This window comes from Triticum aestivum, chromosome 2D (assembly GCF_018294505.1).
Source record: "Triticum aestivum cultivar Chinese Spring chromosome 2D, IWGSC CS RefSeq v2.1, whole genome shotgun sequence".
In the NCBI taxonomy this organism is placed as follows: Eukaryota; Viridiplantae; Streptophyta; class Magnoliopsida; order Poales; family Poaceae; genus Triticum; species Triticum aestivum.
Window position 1 is genome coordinate 400,893,384 of NC_057799.1, and position 5,911 is coordinate 400,899,294.

Sequence of the window (5,911 nt, forward strand, 5' to 3'; positions counted from 1 at the left end):
ATCACGGGGTTTGGATGCACCGGCGAAGTTTGCACCAACTCTCAAGGTGAGAAAGGGCAATGCACGGTACGGTAGAGGCTAGCAAATTGCGGAAAGGTAAGAGTGCGTATGATCCATGGACTCACATTAGTCATAAAGAACTCATATACTTATTGCAAATGTTTATTAGCCCTCGAAGCAATGTACTAGTACGCATTCCCCTAGAGGGATAGATTGGTAGGAAAAGACCATCGCTCATCCCCGACCGCCACTCATAAGGAAAACACTCAAAGAACACCCCATGCTTCAAATTTGTCACACAACGTTTACCATACGTGCATGCTACGGGACTTGCCAACTTTAACATAAGTATTTTTGAATTTCACAATTACCCAACTAGCATGACTCTAGCATTACCACCTTTATATCTCAAAACCATTATCAAGTATCAAATTTATCATAGTATTTAATGCACTCTTTATGAAAGCTTTTATCATACCCATCTTGAATGCCTATCATATTAGGACTAATTTTATAGCCAAAGAAAATTACCATGCTGTTCTAAAAGACTCTCAAAATAATATAAGTGAAGCATGAGAGATCAATAATTTCTATAAAATAAAACCACCACCGTGCTCTAAAAAATATAAGTGAAGCAGTAGAGCAAAATTATCTAGCTCAAAAGATATAAGTGAAGCACATAGAATATTTTAATAAATTCCAATTCATGTGTGTCTCTCCGAAAAGGTGTGTACAACAAGGATGATTGTGGTAAACTAAAAATCAAAGACTCAAATCATACAAGACGCTCCAAGCAAAACACATATCATGTGGTGAATAAAAATATAGCCTCAAGTAAAGTTACCGATAGACGAAGACGAAAGAGGGGGTGCCTTCCGGGGCATCCCCAAGCTTAGGCTTTTGGTTGTCCTTGAATTTTACCTTGGGGTGCCTTCGGCATCCCCAATCTTAGGATCTTGCAACTCCTTATTCCATAATCCATCAAATCTTTACCCAAAAACTTGAAAACTTCACAACACAAAACTCAACAGAAAATCTCATGAGCTCCGTTAGTATAAGAAAACAAACCACCACCTTAAGGTACTGTAATGAACTCATTCTTTATTTATATTGGTGTTAAACCTACTGTATTCCAACTTCTCTATGGTTCATACCCCCCGATACTAGCCATAGATTCATCAAAATAAGCAAACAACACACAAAAACAGAATCTTTCAAAAACAGAACAGTTTGTAGCAATCTGTGTCTAACGTATACTTCTGTAAATCCAAAAATTCTGAAATAAATTTTGGACGTGAGGAATTTATCTATTAATCATCTGCAAAAAGAATCAACCTAAAATCACTCTTCAGTAAAAAAATGGCAGCTAATCTCGTGAGCGCTAAAGTTTTTGTTTTTTACAGCAAGATCACAAAGACTTCACCCAAGTCTTCCCAAAGGTTCTACTTGGCAAAAACACTAATTAAAACATAAAAACACATACAAATAGAGGCTAGATGAATTATTTATTACTAAACAGGAACAAAAAGCAAGGAACAAAAATAAAATTGGGTTGCCTCCCAACAAGCGCTATCGTTTAAAGCCCCTAGCTAGGCGTTGATAATTTTAATGATGCTCACATGAAAGATAGCAATTGAAGCACAAATAGAACATCATAAAACATGTGACAAACACACTTAAGTCTAACATACTTCCTATGCATAGGCATTTTATAAGCAAACAAATTATCAAGGCAAGCAAAAACTACCATATGCAAGGAAGAAGAAAGAAACAATAGCAATCTCAACATAACGAGAGGTAATTTTGTAACATGAAAATTTCTACAACCATATTTTCCTCTCTCATAATAATTACATGTAGGATCATAATAAAATTCAACAATATAACTATCATATGAAATATTTTCAACATGATCCACATGCATGCAAAGTTGACACTCTTCCGAAATAGTGGGATTAACATTAACTAAAGTCATGACCTCTCCAAACCCACTTTTATCAAAAACTTCATAAGATTGAACATTATCCAAATATGTGGGATCTAAAGTTGACACTCTTCCAAACCCACTTTCAGTATTATTGCAAACATTATTATCAATCTCATATTCATCATGGGGCTTAAATAAATTTTCAAGATCATAAGAAGAATCACCCCAATCATGATCATTGCAACAAGCAGTAGACATAGCAAAATTAGGATCCCCAAGCTTAGGGTTTTGCATATTATTAGAACAATTGACATCAAGAGAATTTATAGTAACATCATTGCAATAGCAACGATCTCATGTTTAACATAAGGAACTATAGCAATTTCATCTTCATAAATATTGGCATCATGGCCACAAGAACAGCAAGCATCATGTTCATCAAGGGAAATTTTAATCAAATCATCGGAATCATCATTATATATAGATTCATGCATATCATTATTTTCTTCCAAAGCAACGGTCATTCTCTCAATAAATTCTTTGACATAGACATTATGAGTATAGTTTTCATAGCAATATTTAAGTATGTCAAAATTTTCAGATTCGTAGAGAGTAATATCATACTTTTCAATCAAAGAAGCAACTTCATAAGCACCCTTAAAAGCAACAAATTCTTCAATTTGTTCGATACCGTAGTAACTATAAACACCCTTTGCATAAGAAGATAATATTTCATTATCATTAAACTCACATAGGTAGGGGAGGTGTTTTTTAGGGTTCTTAGAGCAACAAGTAAAATCATAAATTTCACAAAGATTCCAAGCGTAACACAGCAATCTGTTTATTTGATCCCATAAGAGTCTCCCTTTTTCAGACAAACGGTGATGCACAAAATGAGCATGCTTATCTAAAGATTTGCCATCAACTAGGCTAGTTGGGGTTTCAGCACGAGCGCATAAGGATCGAAGATGATCCAAGTAGAACACTTTAAGTGGATCCATATCAATAGATTTTTAGCAAGCAAATAGAAGGCACATGGAAACACAAACAAAGATACATACGGGAAGAAGGCGAAGAAAAGGCAAAGGTGAAGTGGGGGAGAGGAAAACGAGAGGAAAATGGCAAATAATGTAATGCGAGGGATAAAGGTTTGTGATGGGTACTTGGTATGTCTTGACTTGTGCGTAGATCTCCCCGGCAACGGCGCCAGAAATGGCTAGTTGTTGGGAGATCAAATCTTGACTTGACTTGGCGTAAGCCTCCCCGGCAATGGCGCCAGAAATCCTTCTTGCTACCTCTTGAGCATGCGTTAGTTTTCCCTTGAAGAGGAAAGGGTGATGCAGCAAAGTAGCGTAAGTATTTCCCTCAGTTTTTGAGAACCAAGGTATCAATCCAGTAGGAGACTACACGCAAGTCCCTTGTACCTGCACAAACAATCAAGAATCTTGCAACCAACGCGATAAAGGGGTTGTCAATCCCTTCACGGTCACTCGCAAAAGTGAGATCTGATAAAGATAATAAGATAAATATTTTTGGTATTTTTGTTTTATAGATTGGAAAGTAAAAATTGCAAAATAAACAGCGACAGAAATAGCAAGTTGATAGGAAAATAATATGATGTAAAATAGACCCGGGGGCCATAGGTTTCACTAGTGGCTTCTCTCAAGATAGCATGTATTACGGTGGGTGAACAAATTACTGCCGAGCAATTGATAGAAAAGCGCATAGTTATGATGATATCTAAGGCAATGATCATGAATATAGGCATCACGTCCGTGTCAAGTAGACCGAAACGATTCTGCATCTACTACTATTACTCCACACATCGATCGCTATCCAGCATGCATCTAGAGTATTAAGTTCATAAGAACGGAGTAACGCATTAGGCAAGATGACATGATGTAGAGGGATAAACTCAAGCAATATGATATAAACCCCATCTTTTTATCCTCGATGGCAACAATACAATACGTGCCTTGTTGCCCTTGCTGTCACTGGGAAAGGACACCGCAAGATTGAACCCAACGCTAAGCACTTCTCCCATTGCAAGAAAGATAAATCTAGTAGGCCAAACTATACTGATAATTCGAAGAGACTTGCAAAGATATTAAATCATTCATATAAGAATTCAGAGAAGAATCAAATATTGTTTATAGATAATCTTGATCATAAACCCACAATTCATCGGATCTCGACAAACACACCACAAAAAGAGTTACATCGAATAGATCTCCAAGAGAATCGAGGAGAACTTTGTATTGAGATCCAAAGAGAGAGAAGAAGCCATCTAGCTAATAACTATGGACCCGAAGGTCTGTGGTAAACTACTCACGCATCATCGGAGAGGCCATGGTGTTGATGTAGAAGCCCTCCGTGATCGATTCCCCCTCCGGCAGAGCGCCGGAAAAGGCCCCAAGATGGGATCTCACGGGTACAGAAGGTTGCGGCGGTGGAAATAGGATTTTGTGGTGCTCCTGGATGTTTTCAGGGTATATGAGTATATATAGGCGAAGGAAGTAGGTCGGTGGAGCCACGAGGGGCCCACGAGGGTGGGGGGCCTACCTACCCCCGTGGCCGCCTCGTTGCTTCCTTGATGTCCACTCCAAGTCTCCTGGATTGTGTTTGTTCCAAAAACGATCCTCACGAAGGTTTCATTCCGTTTGGATTCCGTTTGATATTCCTTTTCTGCGAAACACTGAAATAGGCAAAAAACAGCAATTTGCACTGGGCTTTCGGTTAATAGGTTAGTCCCAAAAATAATATAAAAGTGCATAGTAAAGCCCATTAAACATCCAAAACAGATAATATAATACATGGAACAATAAAAAATTATAGATACATTGGAGACATATCAGGCATCTAGGTCCCGCTATTGGTTATTGACCGGAGAGGAGTCTCAGTCACGTCTACATGATTCTCGAACCCGTAGGGTCGCACGCTTAATGTTCGGTAGTAGTATGGTAGTATTGAAATATTAATAGTGGAAAGTCAGAAGGTTGTTTGGAGTCTCAGATGGGATCCGAGACATCAGGAGGAGCTCCGGAATGGTCCAGAGGTAAAGATTTATATATGAAAAGTTGTTGTCGGGGTTTTGGGAAAAACTTTGGTTTTTCGGTATTATACCCGGAAGTCACCGGAAGGTTCGAGAGGGTTCTGGAGGTCCTCGGAGGGGGAGCTCCTACGCCGCGCGTGGTGCACCCCCAGTCGCGGTAGCGCGCACCCTCGCGCCCTATTGAGTCGGCCCATGCGCAGGCAGGGCGGGCCGCCCGATTTTTTCGTTTTCACTTTTTACCTTTCCTTTTTAGTTTTTGTAATTTTTTTATTCTATATTAAAATAATTTGGGTTTTGTTCTAACATTTCAAATTATTTTGAATTGTGAATTGTCAAAAAAAAGTTTTTGAATTCAATAAATATTTGCAATTAAAAGAATGAACATATTTTGAATTTTAATGAACAGTTTTTTAATAATGATGAACATTTTTTATAATTCATGAGCAATTTTTTAAATTTATGAACAAAATTCGTATCCAGAAAATATTTTTTGAAAAAACTGGATGCATTTTTTTGATTTAAACGGGCATTTTCTGAAAATCTATGAACAAATTTGTAATTTGATGAACATTTTTTGCAATTCGATGAACAAAATTTGACTTCTGATGAACATTTTTTAAATCCGATGAACAAAAACTGATTCGATGAACATTTTTTGAAATTGTTGAATTTTTTAAACATTAATGAACATTTTTGGAATTCGATGAATGAAAAACTGTTCATGAATTTAAAAGGAAAATTCATAAAAAGTGAAAAGTAAAAAATTACGTAATTTCAAAAAAGATATCATGTATTTTTAAAAACTGTTACAAAAAATGTTCACGAATTAAAAAAACATGTTCGCAAATTGAAGACGAAAAAATAAAACAGAAAAAATCATAAATTTAAAAGATTTTTGCAAATTGAAAAACAAGAATAAAAATGAAAAATGG